Source organism: Herpailurus yagouaroundi, unplaced genomic scaffold (assembly GCF_014898765.1).
Source record: "Herpailurus yagouaroundi ecotype Mexico unplaced genomic scaffold, PumYag 141, whole genome shotgun sequence".
NCBI classification, from domain to species: Eukaryota; Metazoa; Chordata; class Mammalia; order Carnivora; family Felidae; genus Herpailurus; species Herpailurus yagouaroundi.
Window position 1 is genome coordinate 65,560,818 of NW_024412396.1, and position 25,694 is coordinate 65,586,511.

The 25,694-nt window shown below is 39.8% G+C and overlaps 1 protein-coding gene across 5 annotated transcripts in view; it reads right to left on the reverse strand.

Annotated features, from left to right (window-relative positions):
* Window positions 1–25,694, reverse strand: part of BTBD7 (BTB domain containing 7) — an 88,214-nt gene that overhangs the window by 26,139 nt on the left and 36,381 nt on the right. The window lies entirely within an intron of this gene.

The following is a 25,694-nucleotide window of genomic DNA, read 5'->3' on the forward strand; positions in this document are numbered from 1 at the left end:
CTGTTCTTTGCATCATTCTAAAAACGAAAACAAAACAAAACAAACTTATTATTGATAGTTTAATCCCTCAGCATAGAGACAACATAATGCAACTTCATGCTCATCTGAGATTAATTCTGATGAATTAAAATGAAAGAAGTAGGTTTTTTTAAAAAAATATTTATTTATTTTTGAAGGAAGGAGAGACAGAGTGTGAGTGGGCGAGGGCAGAGAGAGAGGGAGACACAGAATCTGAAGCAGGTTTCAGGCTCTAAGCACAGAGCCCGATGCAGGGTTTGAACTCACAAACCACGAGAGCATGACCTGAGCTGAAGTCGGTCCCTTAACCGACTGAGCCATCCAGGCACCCCAAAAGAAAGAAGTAGTTTAAGTGAAAAGGACCAGGCTTCTGGAAAAAGTGACTATGACACTCTATGGGCTCAAAGAAGTGAAGATAACCTGAGGATAGTCAACTATTTTCCTTAGGAAAGAGCATTTCAAAATACTGATACAAGATAAAAGTAAAATCTGAGTGACAAAGCTTATGGAAGGGACAATTGCTGAAGTTGGACGGAAATTCTTTATAACTAAGTTTACTGTAAAATCAAAAGGAATCCTGATAATTTGGGAGGAAAAAAGAAGCGTTTACCACTACCAACAACAAAAATGAAGCTAGAGAGGCTGCTCTCTAATGAGCCCAAGGCTTTGAAAGATACAGCCAAAAGAAAAGGAATCGATGAACTCCAGAGACTTGCAAAGCTCAACATTACTGTGAAACCATGAAAGGCAAAGACAGAAAGGTAATGACTATGGTCACCCTTTCCAGGTGATATAAGATCATTAGCAGCCAATACAGAGTGCAAAAAATAAGGTTTCATTCCCTTTTCTGATATGGTACGAGATAAGGAGAACATCATAGAGAATCGTGTAACCTGATTTCTGCAAAGCATTTAACAATATACTTCTTGATGTTTCTAGAAGACAGAGACTGCTGTCTTCACTGTATGTCTAGCACCTTCTTGCCATGGCAGGTGCTAAATAAAAAATTTGTTGAGTGTGCAAACGAGATCTTTGCAGATAAGGTGAAGGGCTGTAGATGGATGACAGAATGGTGGTTAAGGGAACCACTTGGAAGTGGCACTGATTAACGTGGGGGATGGAGTGCGGGTTCTGTTTTCTTGATGTTATTCAAGAACTTGAATGAAGATGTGGAAAATATGTTTCAAAATCTCCAGGTGACCGAAAACTGGGAAACACAAAGACACACTGGATGACATGATCATAAGTGGCTAGACAGATGGGTCAAAATGAGGGTGAAACAGAACCAGGAAAATTAGAAAGTTCTATATTTCAGTGAAAGAAAATCAACTGCACAGCAGATGACAGGAGAGAGCTAGTTTAACCACAACCTATGTAAAAATACTACCTGGGTACCTTAGGGGAACGCATGCAAGATGGGACATCACTGCTGTAGAGCTGAAGCGATCTCAGGCTTTTAAGATTCAAGCACAGAGTCCTAATCAATGGAATAATGTTGCACTGCTCTACTGTGTATGGAGTGTTGTGTTCTACTCTGGGCCCTGTGTTTTAGATGAAGCACTGACAAAACACCAGAATTCTCAGAGGAGAGCAAAGGAATAGTAGAGAGTTTGAGCCCTGTCACAGAAGAAAAGCTCCAAGCAACCAAGATTACTTGGCTTATGTAAGAGAAACCTGAGGAGAGACACAGGAAGTGATCTTTAAGTGTCTGACAGACCTCGATGAGGCAGAGGAGAAATAACCGACTTCCCTGTTGTTCCAAGGGCAGGTCCAACATGTGGATGTTAAAAGAAGGGGACTTTGCCTCAATACTAAGAAATTTCTAACAATTAGATTTGTTCCCTTCAAAAACATAAAAGGATCCTTCTAGAAAAATGCAGGAGCAAAGGCTGGCTCATCACATAAGGGACAGAGTACAAAGAACCCCTATGCTGGATATGGAGCTAAGGTCAGATAGTACCCGAGACGCTTCCATCACAAAGATAAAATCACTTTGAGAAAAGTGGTAACAGAGCATCAACGTAAGAGTAATTTCATCTAAAGATTAAAGATTTATTTAACATGAGATCCTGAGAAGGAACACTGAGACCACCACAATGAAACATGCACGTAAACAACACCCAACGATGTGTATATGTGCTAATGAGGAGTGAGAAATACGGAGAAGTTCTAGACAGCTCTCATGATTTTATGAGCCAAATGCCCAGCTGAGGAGGACAGGCCTCCTCCAGTAGCTAGAGGAAGACTTGTTGTGAACAGGCACTGGACTAGGGTTGGGGAGAATGGGTCAATCTGAGAGATGTGCTTGGGAATGAAGCAAGTGAAGCTAGAGAGAAAGTGGTTACTGAAAAGGATGTATCACAATCCTATGAAACCAGGATATTGGCAGAGGTAAAGAAAGAGAATTAACAATAACATCATATATTTAAATTTCTGAGGTTTTCAAAGAAGTGAGACATGACAGGAAAAAGTGGCCTTTGAAATCAAAACATACTGGACTTGAAATCGCACCTTGGCCACCTAGAAGCAAAGTCATTTTGGATAAATCCTTAACCTCTGTGAGCCTGAAATATTCTCATTTGTAAAACTGGGATTATACTCCTGACTCAAGATTGTTATGAGATTTAAACGAGACTGTACTCTTGACACTCTTCATTTGTTCATCTGGCAGTACCTACTTGCCAAGCACTGTGAATACACTGCTCTTTTCACCGCACATCTGTCCCCCGTGGCCTTAACTCCCAAAGCATCCTCGTGATTTTCAAATCTACATATAGTTCCAACCCAGAGCTCCTTCCTGACTCCCAGACTCACCCCTTCAACTTCCCACCGGGGAGTTCTGGGGCTCTTCTGCAGACCTCTTAAATGCAAGTCAATTCGTTTCCTCTGGGAAATCTAGAACCCCCCATCTTTTTTTATTAGAACAAATTTTTAAATGTTGTTATTTATTTTTGAGAGACAGAGAGACAGCATGAGCAGGGGAGGGGCAGAGAGAGAGGGAGACACAGAATTCTAAGCAGGCTCCAGGCTCTGAACTGTCAGCACAGAGCCCAATGCGGGGCTTGAACCCACAAACCATGATATCATGAGCTGAGCTGAAGTCACTTAACTGTCTGAGCCACCCAGGTGCCCCTAGTACCCTCCCTTCTTCACCCCTGCTTTAGAGAAAGATACCTCTTCCTCCCAGTCACCAAAGCCAGAAATCTTAAGTACTATTACTGATTCCTTCTGAAGCCCACATGCACTCACCATCAAATGCTGTTCATTCTATTCTTATTTTAAATCCATCCCCTCTGCTGAATCTCTACCACCTCCCCATTTCAGAATTTGATACTTTCTCCCCGCATTACTGAAATAGCCTCAAAAAGTTCCTATCTTTCTCCCTTCCAATCTGTTCTCCATACTGTTGCCAGATGATCTTTTAAAATGTAAATTAGATTATATATGTAACAAATTATTCAATAGCTTGCAAATAACTTCAAGATAAAATCCAAACTACATATTCTTGATGGTCTGGCCCCTGCCAACTTCTCCAGTTCCATTCCTGCTCATATTCTACATTCCAGTCATACTGCATTCATTACTTGCCATTTCCTAGAGTTCCACCAAACTCTCACCTCCAGGCCTTTGCATATGTTGTTCCATTTTTCTGAAATGCTCTTTTTTATGTTGTTTTTTAAAAACTGTTTATTTATTTTGAGAGAGCAAGCAAGCACAAGGGGGAAAGGGCAGAGAGGAGAGGGAGAGAGGCGGGGGGGAGGGGGGGAGAGGGGGAGGGAGGGAGGGAAGGAGGGAGGGAGGGAGAGAGGGAGAGAGAGAGAGAAAGAGAGAGAGAGAATCCCAAGCAAGCTCCAGGCTGCCAGCGCAAAGCCTGATGTGGGGCTTGATCCCACAAAACACAAGATCATGACCTGAGCCGAAATCAAGAGTCAGAGGCTTAAATCAACTAAGCCACCCAGGCACCCCTGTAAATGCTCTTAATTCTCCTTAACTCATCCACGTTTTTTAGACTTAGCCTAAATGTTGCCTCTTTTCAAAAGCCTATCTTGATCTTGTTCCCCAAAGCCTAGGTCACATGTTCCTCTTACGTAAGTGTCCAGGCTGACCTATTTCCCTCTATATAATAGCATTAAATTATTTTATATTTCTGAAATATTTGTCAGAATTCTCTACCAGACTGAGAACTCCTTTGGGGAAGAGGGCCCACTTTAGTGATTCTACAATGCCTGACATCTAGGAGCTAATCAATTAAAAACAAAAATATCTAATCTTTTTGAAACTTATGTGCCAAGTCTGTACTTAACTTACTTACAATTATTTGATTTTAGCACTCTTTCTCAAAGAGGGTGGTATTATTATTCCCACTTTACAGATGAGAAAACTAAGATTCACAAAGATTAATACACTTGCTTAAAGTAATACAACTAGGAAGAAAAGTTGTACTTAACTAAACACAGCCTTCCCCCCCCCCCCCCCCCCCCGCCTAAAAATTTCTCCCCCTTTTTATGCCTCTAAACTTAGGTCTTATATGAATCAATGCTCATCAGAACCTCTTCACTTTGTGTTGTTTTTTTTTTTTAAAGGGTTTTTTTTTTAAATTTTTTTTTTTTAATGTTTGTTTATTTTTGAGACAGAGCATGAATGGGGGAGGGTCAGAGAGAGAGGGAGACACAGAATCTGAAACAGGCTCCAGGCTCTGAGCGGTCAGCACAGAGCCTGATGCGGGGCTCGAACTCACGGACAGCTAGATCATGCATGACCTGAGCCGAAGTCAGTCGCTCAACCGACTGAGCCACCCAGGTGCCCCAGAACCTCTTCACTTTGAACCACTCCTCTTATGGACACGAAAGCACATTATAAATATACCGAACATGGTGATATTAACTCACAAATGTGAAAGGAAGACAATTAGGCAAAAAACTAGAATGCTAAAAGACATATTTTAAGAAGAGATTTATCTATTATTGTCAAATGTAATATTTCCATATTACAGTAAAGGATTTCAGCTAGCGGTAATTTGCATTTTCTCAAGGTTATCGATAATGGAATGAAAATGTATATACAGCAAGCAGCAAGGCAGAAAGGACGCTCGCAGGGAAAGGCCAGCAAGCAAGATGTTAAAAGGCTTCACACAATGCCATTTCTTTGGTAAATTTCTGACCAGTCTTATTGGTCCAAAAACATGAGCAGCACACTCTCAAAGATGATTGGATTCTTGTTGACAAAGTGATACTAACCAAACCCTGTAAGACCAATGTATAAATCAGAAGGTTCACTTATGTACAGTGCTGGTATTCATTCCTAGTGAGCAGAATGCCATAGTCTATCTCAGCTCTTCTCAAACTATCTTGGGTCAAGAAACAGTTGTTTTTGCTTCTTTTTAAATTTCTAATCTGTCATGGACCAATAGTTTAGTAAAAACACTGCTTGAAAATGATGGCAGTGTCAAACTGCCAAAGAATTTCTAAATGCTTACTCTCAATAACTGTACTTACTACAGACACACTTTGAGGAGCACCACTCTGTCCAGAATCCTTTCCCCATGTCAGTTTCACAATATATAAAAGTCAGATTTGTTTCCTGCCATTTAGTAATAATTAACCCTCAGAGGCAACTTTTTCTTCCTTTTTTGTTTCTCTACAGAATTTGCTAACTCCATTTCCTAACTAGAGATAAAACTGTATCTATATTTCTTTAAAAAATTAAAAAAAAAAATTTTTTTTTCAACATTTTTTTTATCTATTTTTGGGACAGAGAGAGACAGAGCATGAACGGGGGAGGGGCAGAGAGAGAGGGAGACACAGAATCGGAAACAGGCTCCAGGCTCCGAGCCATCAGCCCAGAGCCTGACGCGGGGCTCGAACTCATGAACCGCGAGATCGTGACCTGGCTGAAGTCGGACGCTTAACCGACTGCGCCACCCAGGCGCCCCTAAAAACTTTTAAAAAAATATTTATTTTTGAGAGAGTGAGCGCATGCATGCGTGAGCAGGGGAGGAGCAGAGAGAGAGGGAGACACAGAATCTGAAGCAAGCTCCAGGGTCTGAGCTGTCAGCAACACAGCCCAAAGCAGGGCTTGAACTCACAAACCATGAGATCATGACCTGAGCTGAAGTCGGAAGCTTAAGTGAGCCATTCAGGCGCCCTGGTATTTGTGTTTCTTTGAAGATAACTAAATACACAATCAGAACAACTATTTTATCTTTTTTAAACTAGATGCCTAAATCTTAAGACTATTATCCAGAGATGACAGCTTACCGTTCATAATCACCACCACTAAGCCCTCTGATCCCACCCCACCCATGCGCAGAGTATACATTCTGACCCCAAGACTTGGAATTGGCCATGAGATCTTCTTTTGACCAATCGAAGGTTAGTGGATATGATGTGACAAAAAGTTTCAGAAGTACTTTTAGGAACTGGGCTTGCCCTCTTGCCTTCTGCCACTGCCACGGTAAGAACATACTGTGGCTAGCTTATTGATCCTAGGAGAATGAGCAGCAGTGGGAACAGAGTCACCCAGCCCTGGTAAATCACAGTGGCAATCAGCCACTGCAAACTTAAATTCGTAATTTTAGCTGACCTGGAAATTTGTGAGAAATGTATGTTCATGTCCCATACCACTGAGATTCCCCAGTCGGTCGTTACACAGCAATGGTTGACCAATATACCATATACCTTTTTGGATGAACTTACAAGTCTTTACCAATTTCCTTATAACAGAAAAAGTCATCTGTAGCCAAGATATATAATGGCTCAAAGGTGCCCATGTATTTATTCTGCTCAGGTAGCAGATTTTCAATGATATAGTTGTAAGGTTAGCAGATGAAATATGAAGTCAACTTCTCGTGATTTTTCTTTTTTGGCTTGTGTGAAAACTTCATTTTACAGATCCATTGCCTACTTGTTTAATCATTTCTTCTATTCTCTTTTACCAGGATATTTTCCTTCTAAAACTTGATGTTGGCAAAAATGCCTCTTTTCAAAAATTTGAGCTACATACCATGAATGACCAAGGCAGAGATATAAAGAAATAAACAAATCAATCTGACATTTAGTAATACAAATGACTGTTACTGCTGCATGTAAAATAGCATCACTTTCTGTTTTTACTATCAACATTTTCCCTCCCTCTTCATGTTCCTCTGATAACTAAGATAAGCTTCAGTGTTGTCAGATTTCCTGAATACACTATCAGGATCTGTCTTTGTTGCCACTCTCCTGCTCTTCATTATTCCTAAGTACACTCTCATACTTGTTTCACCAGCACCGGTAGGAAACCTTTTCATCGGCTCATGTCCACGAGCAGCTTCTAGATTCAGAGTTTCATAGTGGGCTTGAGGGGGGAAAAGGAAGAAAACAGGCAAGGAGAAAGGAATGAAGGGAATGGAATGGTGGAGGGAGCCTACAGCTTGCCATGCTCCTGTATAGCTGTACTGTACAGACAGTATATTAAATTTAGAGGAAGTCTGGCCTTACAGCAGGCATGGTGGCTCTTCAGTGGCATCAGTCAGAAATAGAAATAAGACTTCAAGTGCAAATAGGGTTGAGAAAAAAGTTGCTTCAATTCTTTCCAAGTAACCTGCATGGGACTGATTTCAGTTCCCAAGGAAAGGAATCATGAAAAGAGAGGCAAGTGAGGGCAGTCAAAAGAGCATATAGGTTTGAATTCAGGCAGTTTCATCACTAACTCTTGATTCTCTCCCTTAGCACCCTGTGCGAATCAAAGTGCACCCTCCAGGGGTCTCATTTGCTCATTCAGAGGATGAAACAATCCCATCAGAGTTCTGAGGATTATGTTAAATAACATCAGTGGGCCAGTATGTCCATTAACACTCCCCCTTTTCTAGGCTAGAAGTCTTAAATCAGCGGTGCCGACTCTACCTCTCTTGACATACAGACCTGGTCAATGTGTCCTACCAATTCTTCCTTCAAGATGCACTTTGATTAGCCTCTTTATTTTCTAAATCCTCAGTACCTCACACATCAAATACTGAAAAGCTTCCTACTGTCTCCTTCCCTCAGTATTCCAATCCATATTGAGCACACGGCTGAAAGGTGTACCACCATCACATCAACCCTGCATCTTCTCCATTTTAAAAAGGCAACCGGAATTCTAGAGCCAAGGCAGAAAATGAGAGTGAGACATACAGGGATTAGAAGAAAGTCGATCTGTGCTGCAGTGGTTTTAACCTGCCAGTCCTTGGACTCTGCCATTTGTGAAAGCTGGCTGGATGAATACTCCTCTCCCACTCCTTAGAAGGACCACGCTGAAGATTTTACAGAGTGCCTTAGAGGGTCCTGGCGGGGCTGAAACCCTGGCACCTCCAGTGGCAACCACCCCAAGGCCACTCTTCTACTACTTTACCTCCTCCCTGATCTCACTCTCACTGGGTCACTCTCCTATTCGGGGGATTATTTACCAAATAACACAGGCACGCAAGACTGTGTTTTAGGCTATTTCAGTAGGGGTTGTGGGGGAATGGGAAGAGACACCCACATATGAAAGGAACAGAAGTGGCCCTACAAAACAAGATTCCTGAATGAGACTCTGGAACTAGATCAGTCACTGAACAACTGGTAAGAAGGACCCCCATTCCTAGTGGTAAGTGACACTTATGACAACACTATGGTTCTTCATTAAGTGAGGTGTCAGTTCAGTAGGAGTGGTGACACTTAATGGGAACATTAGGAACTATGAGGACCTGAAATTGGCTGGCTTTCGCTAAGTGGTTTCAAAGACATGAAGAAAGGAAACAATTGGCTCAGGTTAGCCACCCCCTCAATCTAGTCATTCTGTCAAAGTCAGAAGACTTCTAGGTCAGTGTTTTAAAAAACCCTTATTTCCTGCAGCTGCAGAACAGATGCCAAAACTCAGGCTCCAGATTTAATTTTAAAGATATCAGACTCACAAAGACTTGAATGCAAAATCTTAACAAATCTGAGACAAAATCTGGGTCCTAAAGAAACAGTTGGTGACAGAAATCTGGAATGGGTATATTTGGGTGAATGAGTGAGGAATCTCAAACCCCAAGATTTGTCTGTACTTTCTGGGTGGGAGAAACAGCTCTCCTAACTCCTTGTAGAGGACAGCAGCCTCCAACTGTCAGGAGACCCTTCAGGTGCCTTGTCCTCTTCAAGGTCTGCCTATGCCTCCTCTCACTAGCTCCAAACCAATAATCAGGATCTGATCACTCATGATCACAGTCTGAGTGAGAAAACAGTTTCTGTTCTGGGAGGAGTGTATTCTTTCTCCCAAGAATTACAAGACCTGCCAATATGGACCGGCAGTGTTTAGAGGATTGCTCATGGGAGATCTTGAGAATGCTGGACCAGGATGCTAGGTCTGGGGAAATACAACAGGTGCAGGAAGGTGTCTGTCTGAAATTCAAGGCATTCACCAGGACATCCTTTGTTGTTTCTCTGCACAGTGACAACAGAGACTGGGAAACTGTAGCAACCGTGGATAAAGCAACCCAGAGACCTCTGGGATGAAAGTCTGGGTCAAAACACCTGGCAAGTCACCCAGACCTGCTGAAATATTAGCAAAGGATAATGAAAATCTAGGTTGGGTGATAGAAAAGGGAGACTGTGCTAATTTGTACTGTTTCAACTTGCTTAACACTAAACCGTTTCCCACAATCTCCATTCCTATATGGTTCCAAGCGAAGTTGGTCAAAAGAGAAATGTTTGAGATCTGGAAGGCAAAAGCAGCAGTCCTCCCTCTCTAAAAGTCACCATAACTGGGTGTGGTGACGGGCAAACACAGAGGTGCCCGTGGGTTCTAGCTTTTCCTCGCTCTCCTCTGCTCCAAGCCCAGTTCTCCCTCCCAGCTGCATCCCAGGTGACTACACCAGCCCCAGGTCACCACCAGATGCTTGACGGAATAGTCCCAGACAAAACAGCCACTCTGCACATGCTCCCCTCACTTGTGCAGCCTCAGGGCAGTGGCTTAGAGTGCTGGGCCTCTCAGGTTGACAGGCTGTTAGCTCCTCCGCATTCTACTTCCCTCCTGTTCCCATCTTCCCTTCCCTTCCCTTCCCCAGGGTTCCCCTGTGGCTGTGTGAGGCTCAATTCCTAGAATTCCCTTATCCCCTAAGAGCTGCTCAGCTTCCCTAACTGAACTCTGAGTGATATAGTTTTGAGGAGAATATCAATTATAGCCTCCAGCCAGTTGCAGCAGCTGGGACTGTGGCTAATTGCGCCATCGTTCCTGAATTGAGTCTTTTGTAGAGGTGTGGCTGATTATCACCTTGAAGACTCTGAGATGAATTGGATCTAAATTACTGTTTTTCTCCTCGTTAAGTTAAATCACATCAAATTATTGATATGAAACCATTTTGACATGTGAAAATAACATAAGATTAAATAATGTATTAGTTTTCTATTACTGTGTAACAAATTACCACAAACTTAGCAGGTTAAAACAACAAATCATCTGTATCTTCTGTGGGTCAGGAATCTGGGCACAGGTCACCTGGGCGCTTAGGGTTTTGGAAGGCTACAATCAGGTGTCAGCTGGGCTTGCATTCTCATCTGAGGAACTGGGGAAGTTCTGGGGAAGAACTGGCTTCCAAGCCCATTCAGGTTGTTGACAGAAATCATTTCCTTGTGGCCATATGACTAAAAAAGGCCCAGCTTCCTGAAGTTCTTGCCATGAGGTCTGCTCAACAGGCCATCTTACAACATAGTAGCTTACTTCTTCACAGCCAGCAAGGGAAAAAGTCTCCAGTGTAAGTCTACTGTTAACGACAGTCTTCTCAAATGTGATGTAATCATGGGAATGACATCTCATCTTTGCCACACTGTACTGGCTAGAAACAAGATGTATGCTGTGCTCACACTTAAGAGGAGGGGCTGCATGAAGGGTATAAATACCAGAAGATTAAGATCATTAGGGGTCACCTTAGGGTCTACTTGTCACAGTAAGTTTACGACCATTTTAGTAACACAGTTTCTGACATACTGGACAGTCCTCATCATTTTAGTCTGCCCTGAGCGCTCCTTTCTTTGATCTACTGCAGTTGTCTTTTCTCAGAACATGTCTAACTTTCCACTTCCCTGAGGAAGGGTAGGAAAAACTGCAATCAATATTTTAGGTAAAGTTGCATTATAATTTGGCAAAAAAAAAAAAAAAAAAAAAAAAAAAAAAAAAGGCTAACTGACAAGGGAGCCAAGAACACTCAAGGGGGAAAGGTTTGTTTCTTCAAAAAATGCTACTGGAAAAACCGAACATCCACATGCAAAAGAATGAAATTGGACCCTATCTTACACCACTCACAAAAACTAACTCAAATGGATTAAGGACTTCAATGTAAGACCTGAAACAATGAAGCTCATAGAAGAAAGCATAGGAATAAAGCTTTTTGACATGGGTCTTCATAATGATTTTTTAGAAATAAGACCTAAAACACAAACAACAAAAAATAAACAAGTGGGACTACATAAAGTAAAAAGTTTCTGCACAGCAAAGGAAACAATCAACAAAATCAAAAGGCAACTTACAGAATGAGAGAAAATATTTACAAACCATATATGATAGGGGGTTAATATCCAAAATGTATAAGGAACTCCTATACCTCAACAGCAAACAATCTGATTAAAAAATTGGGCAGAGGACTTGAATAGACATTTTTCCAAAGACATACGAATGGCCAAAAAGTACATGAAAAGGTGCCCAACATCACTCATCATCAGGGAAATGCACATCAAAACCATAGGATATCACCTCACACCTGTCAGAATGGCTATTATCAAAAAGGAAATAACAAGTGCTGGTAAGGATGCGGAGACTCTGGTGCTTTGTTGGTGGAAATATAAGTTGGCATAGCCACTACCAAGAACAGGATGAAGGTTCCTTAAAAATAAAAACAGAACTACCATATGAGTCAGCAATCCACTTCTAGGTACGTATCTGAGGATGATGAAATCACTATCGTGAAGATATATCTGCATTCCCATGTTCACTATAGCGTTATTCACAGCAGTCAAGATATGGAAACAAATGGATAAAGAAAATGTGGTGTGTGTGTGTGTGTGTGTGTGTGTGTGTGTGTGTGTGTGTGTGTGAGAGAGAGTATATATAGGAATATTATTCAGCTATAAAAAAGGAAGTCCCGCCATATACCAACAACATGGATGAACCCTGAGAGCATCATGCTAAGTGAAATAAGTCAGATAGAGAGAGACAAATACTGTATGACCTCACTTATATGTGGAATCTAAAAACATCAAACTCACAGAAATAAAGAGAATGGTGGTTTCCAAAGGCTGAGGAGTGGAGGAAACAAGGAGATGTTGATCAAAGGGTAGAAACTTTTAGTTACAAGATGAATTAGGTCCAGAGATCTAATGTGCAGCATGGTGACTACAGTTAATATTGTATTGTATACTTGAAAGTTGTTTTGAGACGTGACCATAACAACAAAATGTTAACTATGTGAGGTAAAGGATGCATAAACCAATATTACTGTGGCAAACATTTCACAACACATACATGTATCAAATCATTACACTGTGTACCTTAAACTTAACACAATGCTATATGTCAATTATATCTCAAAGCTAGGGAGAAAAAAGAAAAAGAAATTTAAATTAAAATCTATTTTCACTACAAAAAAAAAGACGAAAAGCAAGTTGAGTTTTTCTGGGTTTTATTTCTCATACCCTTTTGGCTAATGTTCAGAATTTGGTTGTTCCTGTTGGGTAGATATTAAAAATACCCTTGGGGCTCCTGGGTTGCTCTGTCGGTTGAGAGTCCAACTCTTGATTTCAGCTCAGGTCATGATCTCAAGCCCTGTATCAGGCTCTGTACTGAGCTGGGGGCCTGCTTGGGATTCTCTCTCTCCCTCTCTCCCTGCCCCTCCCCTGCTCTTTCTCTTAAAAAAAAAAAAAAAATTACCCTCTATACATAATATAGAAGCAAACTCTTAAAGTGTACCATATATAAAGTGTAGATATATTCTACATGGAAGAATCTTTCAAGTTTCTGCCCCTTTTAATAGTCTCACAAGTTCCTTGCAATACCTAAATGTCAGAGGGCATTAGTAATACTGTAGATCTATTCCAAATATCTTTTTATGTTTCCTTTCAATATATTTTAAAACATATGTACTGAGACTATCTCTGGATTGTCTACCTCAGCAGATAGATGCACAAGAAACTGGTAACACTGGTAACAAGAAGGGGAACTCAGCGGTGGGGGACAAAAAGTTGGGGGAACAGGAGACCTTTTGCTGAGTACTCTTCATACATTTTGACTTTTGTCCTATCTGAATATATTATATCTATTCAAAAAAAAAATCAAAGCAAAAACAAACAAAAACCATCAGGCTATGGAAGTTGCCAGGAGTTCCTTCCCTCAGTGCTAACATAAAATCAATCACTGACCACAAAATCCAAGCAAATATTGGAAAGGAAATGAGAAGGTTCTCTGCTTTGAGAACATTACTCCCTTCTGATGAGAAAGAGGCAATCACTGAGATTCATGGTGCTTGTGTGTGAAGATGTACCCTGAGTGCTTGTATTCTTTATTCAGATAGCTTTTCCCAAGTTGAGTGAAAAGAAAGAATAGACAGAGGAAGATAGGAAAGAAGTTAACTTGGTAAAGAAGGGAGGAGGCTAAAGCACACAGACAATTATAAAAGATTAAAGATTTCTCTAAGACATGAAAGGAAAAAGACAAGACTAAGAACCCTTAAGATACTCACTTGGATACATATGTATATTCTTTATATTGCTTTAATGTTTTCTTTATAACTTAATGTTTAATATGCTATTTTTAATAGGCTTAAGGGTTTTGGGGGTAGGTGAAAACAGCACGAGGAAAGGGAAAAAAAGCATTCACAGGGATGTCAGTTCTGTAAATACAGACACCCTGCATAATATGTAAGCCTCCACTATATTACAACGCAGGGAGATCTAATTCTGGAACCTACAGGTTGCCCGATCTTGAAATTGAACACATATCCTAATGTACAGGCATCTTACTAGAAGAGAGACGCAAGATACACCGTTCAAGTCAGTCTGACCAAAGACCCAATCCCAATTCCCTTTAACTGTGTGATACAAGAAGTTCTGCCTGTTTCCTCATCTGAAAAATGTTCCCTAATTCTCAAAATCTACCTCATTGGATTATTTTCAGGATTAAATAAGATGCAACTCTTACTATAATTAAGTTTCCTTATACATTATTATCCTGGTGCATTCTAATTCAGAAGCAAGCATGGGATCTGTGGGGAGTGGGTAAGGATAGGAGAGCAGAGTCTGGAGGGGGCAGAGCAAGTCAAAGGTCATAAAGGGAACAGAAATGCTGACAACCCAAATGTACCATGCACTTTCCACTCACATGTCATTTGTTAAAATGTTAAACAAAAACAATTCTAATAGTCTCAGTAAGTGAAAAACTCAGAGGTTCACATCCTTTCAACTAAAAACAAAAAATACCCATTTATGTCTATACGTTACTATCCTTAAACCATTTCCCACTGTGCCAAAACAGTAAGTTAGTATCCTCAATTCTGTTTTAATAATAAAAAAAAATCCAAAGCTTTTGGGGTACAGCCATATTATGATTTTCAGAAAATTTTGTGATATTTACTGATTAATTATCTCTTAACACAATTGTACACTCCCTTCAAAACTATGTACCTAACAGATGACTTCTTCTCATGGAGACCATGTTCCCTCTTCCCCAGTGATGGGAAAGAGTAGCTCTGCAGTTGGAAAGACCAGGATTCAAATTTTGGCCATAACATTTCCTAGCTATAAACCCAGTTTACAATATTTTCAAGTGTCAGTTTACCTGTAAATGGAGATAATACCTACCATAGAAGATAATGTAAGTTAAGAGCTTAGCACAGTGCCTGGCAAAAAATAGGTGCTCAAAAATTCTACTAAACAAATGAATACACATCGTAGGAAACTTTAAAAAAGAATTATCAATTTTTGATGTGTAATTTATAGACTATATCTGTTTATGTATTACTCCCCTGTCCCCCTACACACACACTATTTCTGGGACATTTCTTATGGTGTCTGCATGCTGCTTATGATCTCAGCCAAAGAGATCTTTCGGAAAACGCATATGTAATCAGGTCATATTACTTGCTATGTTCAGGATAAAGCCAAATGTCTCGGCATGGTAGACCAGGTTCTTTATTATAGAGCCCTACTTGTCTCTGTAGCCTCATTTCTCACCACACCACTCTTGTCTCTGCACCCCCTATCCCAACCCAAAGTGCCTTGCTCTCATTTATCTCTGGGCCTTTCCACCTGCTTTCCTTCTGCCTAACCTTTATCTCCAATCTTTATTTATTTAACTCCCATTCATTCTCCAGACCTCCCTTCCCTGACTTCCTATACTGAGGTCTGGGGCTCTTCTTCCTGTGTGTTCCCCTCTCATACAGTGCTTTGCTCTACTTGAGCACTTACACAGTTTGGGTACTTATTACAAGACTCACTACTTCAATCTTGGGGTCCGGCATACAGTGAGTCTGCTAAATAAATAAATAAAGTATAGGAGTCACAGTGCTAATTCTATACCAAGGTCTGTTTGAATTGACAGGTTATTTTCTTCCTTCTCCTGCATAATGTACCATTTTCATCTATATCTGCTGCAGACTCAGGCCGCTGCTATTCTCTCAGGATTACAGACATATTACAATGATCAGATTTACAACATTGTATGCATCCACTTCTATTTAACTTAGTATCTCTAAAAATCTGACATCAAAATGTAGTTTAGAAGTAGGGCTCACGACACTGAAGACTTTAGATACTTTATATTTGTATTTACTGCTTACACTTATAAAGAAAAACTATCAATCTAGAAGTTAAGATGATGCATTAGAATAACAAAAACTAATCTCAGTTTAGCTTACAAAAAATTTCTGAACCTCTCATAATTAGATACAGCTCAGACATCAACAGGTTTAGAGAACCAATGTGATACCTATGGATCTTCTAGAAGTATTTTAGTGAATCAGTGTCAAAATTCAGTATTGTTCTTTAATGTAAGCTTCCATCAGGAAGAAACACACTGACAGTGGAAACGGTATTAAAACCAACCCATTCTGGAAAAGGCCTAACTCTACTATGATTGAAGAGGAACATGGTTAGAAACAAAGATGTACAGGTGTGCCAACTGTGTTTTGGGGGTTTTGGCACAACTTTCTGATGTGTGGATATTTCACTTTCAAATGCCATGACATGTAAAGCACGTATCAGAAGTTTTACAGACGTATCAATGCTACGTATGAGGTATACGAAAATGTTATAGCGAAGATAACCAAAACAGAGCTCAAAGTCTTTTTTTTTCCCAATATATGAAGTTTATTGTCAAACTGGTTTCCATACAACACCCAGTGCTCATCCCAAAAGGTGCCCTCCTCAATAGCCATCACCCACCCTCCCCTCCCTCCCACCCCCATCAACCCTCAGTTTGTTCTCAGTTTTTAAGAGTCTTTTATGTTGAACTCAAAGTCTTTCTATAAATCAAAGTCATTCCCTTCGTGGAGACATAGTGCGGCCACCCCATGTTAACTTGTAATAGAAACTGGTATTTCGTTTCATCTAAATATATGAAAAAATAGTTGAAGGCAAGAACTTTCTGGTCAGTTATACATACTCCAAAGTAAGATTCAGTCTTTACAAGATATTTATAAAAAGGCGCTATTTGTTAGCAGTGTTTTTCACTGGGAAGTGAGACTGAACGGTTCTTAAACACTTTTTGTATTATTTGTATTATCTGAATATCCAAACGTCAGTACATCACATATTTTTTTTAAATTTTTTTGAGAGAAAGCACATGCACGTGTGTGCATGGCTGAGGGAGAGAGTGAATCTTTTTTTTTTTTTTTTTTTTTTTTTTTAAATTATTTGAGAGAAAGGGAGAGAATCCCAGGCAGGCTCTGTAAGTGCAGAGTCCTACGCAGGGCTCAATCCCACAAACTGAGATCATGACCTGAGCCGAAATCAAGAGTTGGACACTCAACCGCCTGAGCCATCCAGGTGCCCCGATTCTTAGATTTTTAGAAACAAAAAAAATACATATAACATAATGTCTACATGTATTGACACCGTTTTTCCAAAGCGTAAGTGTGAAAAAGGCAAGACAATAATATGTATAGTGTGCTACTATTTATTTACACTACAGAACAAAATATGCATGTGAAATAGAAACACACATTCATGTATCTATAAAGCAGATTTGATCAGCAGAAGTGGCCTTGGGGAAGAAACAACGCAATTGTTCCTGCATCTCTACAATGGGAACAGCGATGTAGCTACCATACAGGTTACCATAAAGATTAAGTGAAGTATTCCACACAGTAATAGCTAAATAATGTCATTACTAATCCATCTTAATTCTTGGAATAGTTTCTTCCCACCATTTCTAAAATGCCTGTGTCTGGTCAAAGTCCTTCTACTCTAGATATTTTAGGAGGTAAGTATAATATTTGTTTTTAAGGCAGAAACTTCAACTCTGTACCTCAATACTGAATTTGAAAAGCCAGGATATTTGTACAATGCTGAGGTTCTTCCTTCTATCATTTTCTTTCCTCAATCACTAATGTCTTCCCCCAAATAACCTGCATCTTGGGTTGCATTACATTTTTGTATTCCTTGGCAACAGAAGAGGAGTGGCCAAAATTTGACTACTGCAGAATCAGAAAAATAAAAATAAGTTGGGGCTTTCAGAAAAGGCCACTTTACACCAAGCAGTCTACCACCATGGGAAAGCTCTGTGGACCATTTTTTTATGGCCTTGTTTTGCCATCTAATGTTGAATGTTCCCTACAATTGTAATCCTATGTATCAGTGTTGAAAAAAAGTCTGAATCTGGTAAATTTTTTTTTAGACTTTGGAAACTTGGAACCACGCTGTCGAATGATGCATAAGGAAAACAACTCAGCTCTATCTTTAGAAATTATCTACCAAAGAGTTAACGTAAGTCAGTTTTAAAAACATTTGTTAAGACCCTCCCTACTGTCAGGCATAGTGCTTGATGCCCACACTTCAATGGAGAGAAAGAGACAAGCTCAAGTTGAGAAACCGGGAAGAATTTATATGGTTAGCATGTGACAGAGCCAGGACTGGAGCACAGATCTAACCCCAGACTTCATATTTATAAAATACCATTTAATTTGGGTACTGTTATTTATCTCTGAACCTGAGCAAATGAGAGACCCATTCTCTGAGCTTCACAGGATTGTTGTGAAGACGAAAAGATATAAGTGCCTATCGTGACACTAGGTACATAGTGACATTCAAACACGGCTCCTTTTAATTCTCTTCTCGTTGGTATTGCACCTTGCATAGCAATGTTGTTCAAAAAATGCTAACTTGAAATCAAGTCTCTACTTCAGAATACACTGTACTGGGTGGCATCATTGCAGATGCTTTCCGCTATTCTCGTGGTGTCTAGAGTTCAATATACACTTTAAATAATAAATGCGCAGTTCTTCCTTGTCCCCATGTTGTTCAAAGTTTTGTATTCATATCCATAATGACCTGAGTACAGCATTTCATCTTTTGTCTGATTATATTAATGTCTGTAAAGTTCAAATTAAATCTCTCAGATCTTGACTATAATAAAAAATTTTGTGTTGGGGAAGAAAAACAAACCAAACCAAAACAAGCAAGTCTTCCTCTGTTTCACCGTTTCCCTTGACTGTGGCATCCTTGGGATTTTAGTATGCATAGAAAAGTTTTGTTTATTGTTGAGAAAAGGCTTCTAACTGTCCTCAGATTAAATTTTCTGGCTTCAAAAGATTAATAGCCTTGAATGGCTTCCAAGAATATTAAAACCAAAAATTTTTAATGTTTGTTTATTTTTGAGAGAGGGACCGAGTATGAGTGGGGGAGGGGCAGAGAGAGACAGAGAGAGAGAGAGAGAGAGACAGACAGACAGAATTCAAAGCAGGCTCCAGGGTGAGCTGTCAGCACAGAGCCCAATGTAGGGCTTGAACTCCTGAACAGTGAGATAGATCATGGCTTGAGCCGAAGTTGGACGCTTACCTGACTGAGCCACCCAGGAGCCCTCCAAGAATATTTTAAATTCAACTGACATCTTATTTACATAACAGTGGACAACAAAATAAAAAGTTGATAAGACAACTTTATTTGAAATTTAACTTAAAACTGAGTTTAATGGTACAGAATTATACAGTATTTAGACCAACTCTAAACTTAATTTTAAAAATAATGCTTCAAGGGCACCTGTGGCTCAGTTGGTTAAGCATCTGACTGTTGATTACAGCTCAGGTCACGATCTCCCGGTTCATGAGTTTGAGCTCCATGTAGGGCTGTGGCAGTGCGGAGCCTGTTTGGGATCCTCTCTCTCCCTCTCTCTCTGCCCTTCCCCTGCTCACTCACTCTCTTCAAAATAAATAAACTTAAAAAAATAAAAATAAATACTGCTTCATATTTATCTCCTAGAGTGTTTTAATTTTATTTGTAACTTCTACAGTCAAACATTTATTACGTACCCTCCCCCCCTTTTAAAAAGAAAAAGTTACTCACTTTTCATAGGTATTAAAGATAATTTGGCCACTCAGATAAACCTGAGTGGATCAGGGGGTTGAGCATCCGACTTTGGCACAGGTCACGATCTCACGGTTTGTGAGTCTGAGCCCCACACCAGGCTCTGTGATGACATTGCCAAGCCTGCCTGAGACCCTCTCTCCCTCTTTCTCTGCCCCTTCCCTACATGTGCGCATGCACGCACGCTCTCTCTCAAAATAAATAAATAAACTTAAAAAAAAAAGATAATTCAAAATATGTAACTCAGAGTCCACTAACAGCAAAAAAGCACTGTGCTAGGTTCTTTGGGTGATTCAAGAGGACTAAGATTTTGCCCGTCTTTAGGGGGTATATAATACACTAGTTGATAGAGGAAATGACACATGTACAAAGACAATTCCAAAATAAGTTAGAAGATGTAAAAACCTAAAAGAAACATAAAGAAAGTGTTTTGGAAGTTTGCAGGAAGTAGAAAATACTTTTAATTTGGAATGCCTGAGAGGAAACAAAGGAAGTAGCATGTGAATTTGGTCTTAAAGAGTGGGGTAGAACGTGGACATTTAGTGGTCAAAGGCAAAGGTATTCTAAGACAAAGAAAAGTGTGAGCAGACGGGCAGAGGTGGAGAGTTTGTAGTCTACATGAAAAATGGTTTAAGTTTTAAAATAAAAAAATGCAATAAAATATTATGCTTTAGAACTCTACTCATAATTTTGAGTAAAGAATTTAAGTGCTAAGTGTCCTTATGATTACAGATACAGAACTTGAGAGTCACCTGAACTGCATTCCTGAAACTGAGATTAATTCTTCATCTATATTGCATAGTTAACTGAAATCTCCATTTACTATTCTGATCTGTTGATAATGGTCTTTAACTTAGCTCCATTATTCTCTAGGAAGTAGATTCAGACTAACTTGCTGAAGAGGAAATAATTATAGACAGAAGTAAAATGAACTGCCAGTTCAATTGAACTGAGACACAAGAAGAGTGTTAACATGGGGACAATGGAGAGGACAGGAAGAGGGAGGAATGGCTCAGTGAATGGAGACAGTCTTTACTGCTTTGCATTTGTTTCAAGTCACACACTCTTGAAATCTGACCAAGTTGCTAAGGGAAAAATTAGGTCATTGCTTTCAGCTGTTTCTCTGTTAGATTTTTAATTCAAAAAAATATATAATCACATACATTGTAACTAAAAATATGGGCAATGCATTACAAACAACTTTGGAGTTGTTATAAGTAAATTTCATATTCCAAAGACTGAAAAATACAGTTTTGATCAAGCTAAAAAAATAAAATCTGCAATTGAAAGTACACTACTGTAAAATATCCTGAGCTGGAATATGCATGCATGTACATGTTGGTGATAATCTGGGCTATTTTGTTCTGAGGTCAAGAGTCTTTATAATAAGGAAACATCATATACCCCCTTCTTATGGTAGGCCATGGGTTGTTAAAATTCATGAGAAAACCTATAGTTCCTCTAAAGAGTGAATTTTCTAATTTTTTTCAGAAAATTATAAATCAATATATATTCTCACCAAGGTGCTCATGTTTTCAGAGGTGTTTACACAGTGCATGCTAAAATCATTGTGAAAGCAGTGATCGAACACCTGATCCTTTTTTGAGGCTCTTCTAATCTAGCCACCTATTTTGGAATTTTATACACTGGTCTTTTTAATATATGTACTGTTATCAACCAGGCTTCCAAGCTATAACCACAGAAAACAACTCTAGTTGGCTTCAACAGAAAAGGACTTTATTTGAAAGGATACTTTAGCCCATAGTTTCTGGGAAAGTTGAAGACCAGACACGGAAAACAAACAAGAACAAAGGCTGTGCACTGAGGACTACATCAGGGAAAGAGCCCAGTGAGTAGCCCGTGTCGCTCTGGGCCCCAGGCCACTACAGCTTCTGCTCTGTGTAGAGACAGTGGATGCCATCATCGGCATCACTGCCACTGACCTCTCTCTTTTCCACTGGATGTTGCGGCTCTCACCCTGCTTACAGAAAGAATTCTCTATAGCCCTTGCCTTTAAATAATGTTTTTAAATGTATTTATTAATTTTATTTGAGAGAGAGAGAGAGAGTATACGCATGTGTGAATGGGGGAGGGACAAAGAGAGAGGGAGAGAGAGAATCTTAAGCAGCCTCCATACCTAAGATCCTAAGATCATGACCCTGAAATCATGACTTTAGCCAAAATCATGGCTGACTGAGCCACGCAGGTGCCACTAATTAATTAATTAAAGTAATCTCCACACCCAGTGAAGGGCTCGAACTCACAACCCTGACATCAAGACATTGCATGCTCTACCAACTGAGCCAGCCAGGCACCCTTCTATAGTCCTTGCTTCTTTGTGCTATGAGCTCCTATTCAAAAAGCCCAGGTAATGTGCTTAAACATTAACCAGTGAGAAGGCTGAGAAAGCAAGCATTTAACCTTTTAGGTTTTTACACTGGGAGGTGTGCTCTGCCTTCTATCAAGACCTGTATAATGAGGAATTTCTCAAAACTAGGAAGAAGATCTTTATGCTGGCAGCCAAAAGTCAAATAATTGGTACAGAAACATTATTCAGGAAAGAGCAGCCTACTCAGTACAAAGCCCTCTGTTCTTTAGCTAAGTGCTCTGAAGCAAAGTCTGAGAGGTGACCTACCCAGGTCCCTGCTCAGTTTTTAAACCTCCTAGCTGGGCCCACATTTCCCTCATTTACCCAAGAGGTTCAGCACAAATCAGGTTCATGGCTGAGACTCCTCTGAGTTGATGCTTCAATCACTAGTCTGCTATTTCATTCCTACAAACAGGCCTACAGTGGCCTCCCACTTTCATCCCTGGAAACTGGTTTCTGGGCTTAGGGTCAGAAGAGCTGGTATGAGTCACAACCTTATCACTGACAACCTGGAGAAAAGGCTAGTTATTCAACTCTGAGCCCCACCATACTGACAGGTTGTCAGGACAACCAAATGAGAGAAAGTAAAAACCCTTTGTAACCTAAAATGATAAGCACGATCTTTTTAGTTAACATTACTGATTTGTATGACAAATCCCCCAGTTCCTTAGGATTATGGCCTATCCTATCTAGGTCTCTCTGGTTCTTTTGAGCACTGATGTCATATCATAAAAAAATTAATTTTGTAATCAAAGCAGCATATGCTCATAATTTAAAAAGTCTTGTAGCTAGTGGTAATAAAAAGCTTCCTCTAAAAACAAACCCCCCTGCCCTATCTCTTTTCCACTCCCAGTCCTGCTCCTCAGAGGCAACTAACTACTGTCAATTCTTAAGTTGTTTCTTCTGATATTTACCTCTATGTTATAATTTTTATTAAATCAATATTCAGTGTTCATATTAGGACTATTTAAATACTGCTTACTGCTGAGCCAAGCTGTGCAACTAGAATTATATTTTCTTCCATATGCAATTTTAAATTTTTCTTGGAGGTATTATTTTCTACTTTTCCCACTTGCTTCATTTTCTATAAACCTATTGTTAATTCTTCATAAGAGCACCAAAAGGTCCGTGAAAATTTTTTAAGATTTATTTTGAGAGAGAGAGAGAGAGAGAAACACCCTCATGCATGAGTTGAGGAGGGGCAGAGAGGGAAGGAGAGAATCCCAAGCAGGCTCTGTGCTGTCAGCTCAGAGCCTGATGTGGGGCTCGATCACACAAACCATGAGATCATGACCTGACCTGAAATCAGGAGTCGGATGCTTAACCGACAGCCACCCAGGAATCCCTCCTGCCCCCATGAAATCTTTTAATGCCACTTGTCATTTAATGTTCCTGGAGACTTTCACCCTCCTAGTCCAGTCTAGACTTGATGCCCACTAGACTTACTATACAGCTAGTACTTAGGATTTCCCTTTCTTATTTCCTGTGTTTGACCCCATTTTCTGGGTCCCACACTTGTTCTTGGTTCACTTCATGATTTAGTGGAATGCATCCTTAGTAACTTTCCTCAGTAGGGTTGCAGGGGAGAAAAATTTCCTGAAGCAAGACTGAAAAAAATGCCTTCATCTAGCCTTTCACTTGATTGACAGTTTGGCTAAATATAGAATTTTGTGTAGAAAATAATTTTCCATCAGCTTTTTAAAGGCACTATGCCATTGGATTGCAGCATTCAGCTGCTGCTATTGAAAAGTTCAACAGTATTCAGAGTCCTATTTCTTTGTATGGAACCTAATTTTTCTCTCTCTGCAACACTGTAGAATCTTCTCTTTTTCTCTAGAGTTCCCTAGAGAAAGGGATAAAACTTTTTAATACAGAATTTCCTTTAGCTTTAGCAGTACTTCTTATATTACTTATATTACTGGCTTCTCTTCCATTTTTCTCTCGTATGTTTCTAAAATCACTGCTTGTTAAATTGTTACACCTGGACCAACGCTATAGTTCTATTTGTCCATCTTTGTTGTTCTACTTTCTAGATTTCTTCAATTTTACCTTTCAATCTTTTTATGTGTTTTTCATTTCTGCTACCTTATTTCCAACAGCTCCTGTCTTTACTCTTACAGAATCCTATTTATGTCTCATTGATTCAACAGAACGCTTTTATAAAAGGGCTTTTTTTTCCTTTTTTTTAAAATAGGCTTCACGGCCAGCACAGAGCCCAACACAGGGCTTGAACTCCTGATCCTGAGATTAAGACCTAGCTGAGTTCAAAAGTTGGATGCTTAACTGACTGAGCCACCCAGGGACCCCTATATAAGGGCATTTTGCTTCTGTTGAAGTTTTCTTCTGCTTTCTTCAACGGTTTCTTCTAATACTTCGTTCTCATCTGTGTGTCAATTTGGAAGTTTTCCTCAACTTTAATGGGTTTTCATATTTAAGAATGAAGCACTACAGAGCTGTGTGGAAACCCTGTTGCAAAAGCAGGCTTGCTGACTTATTCTTCTTTGCAGAATTGGAAGGCAAACTGGTTTTTTACCATGTAATTCCTGAGCATAACTTCATCATGGCACTCCCCGCATCAGTCCCCACACCAGTCTATATGCTCTTGGGCTGTTCACTATTTCTAGAGCTCCAAGGTTTGTTTTTTTATTTTTGTGGTTTTTGTTTTTATTTTTTTATTTTTATTTTTTAATTTTTGTTTTTTAAATTTACATCCAAGTTAGTTAGCATATAGTGCAACGATGATTTCAGTAGATTCCTTAATACCCCTTACCCATTTAGCCCATTCCCCCTCCCACAACCCTTCCAGTAACCCTGTTTGTTCTCCATACTTAAGAGTCTCTTTTGTTTTTGTCCCCCTCCCTGTTTTTATATTATTTTTGCTTGCCTTCCTTTATGTTCATCTGTTTTGTGTCTTAAAGTTCTCATATGATTTTTGTCTTTCTCTAATTTCACTTAGCATAATACCCTCCAGTTCCATCCACGTAGTTGCAAATGGCAAGATTTCATTCTTTTTGATTGTTGAGTAATACTCCATTGTGTGTGTGTGTGTGTGTGTGTGTGTGTGTGTGTGTGTGTGTGTACCACATCGTCTTTATCCATTCATCCATCGATGGACATTTGGGTTCTTCCCATACTTTGGCTATTGTTGATAGTACTGCTATAAACATCGGGGTGCATGTGTCCCTTTGAAACAGCACACCTGTATCCCCTGGATAAATACCTAGGTAGTGTAATTGCTGGGTCATAGGGTAGTTCTATTTTCAATTTTTTGAGGAGCCTCCATACTATTTTCCAGAGTGGCTGCACCAGTTTGCACTCCTACCAGCAGTGCAAAAGAGATCCTCTTTCTCCACATCCTCACCAACATCTGTTGTTGCCAAAGTTGTTAATTTTAGCCATTCTGACAGGTGTGAGGTGGTATCTCAGTATGGTTTTGATTTGTATTTCCCTGATGATGAGTGATGTTGAGCATTTTTTCATGTGTCAGTTGGCCATCTGGATGTCTTCCTTGGAGAAGTGTCTAGTCATGTCTTTTGCCCATTTCTTCACTGGACTCTTTGTTTTTTGATAAGTTCTTTATAGATTTTGGATACTAACCTTTTATCTGATATGTCGTTTGCAAATATCTTCTCCCACTCTGTCGGTTGCCTTTTAGTTTTTCTGATTGTTTCCTTCGCTGTGCAGAAGCTTTTTATTTTGATGAGGTCCCAGTAGTTCATTTTTGCTTTTGTTTCCCTTGCCTCCGGAGATGTGTTGAGTAAGAA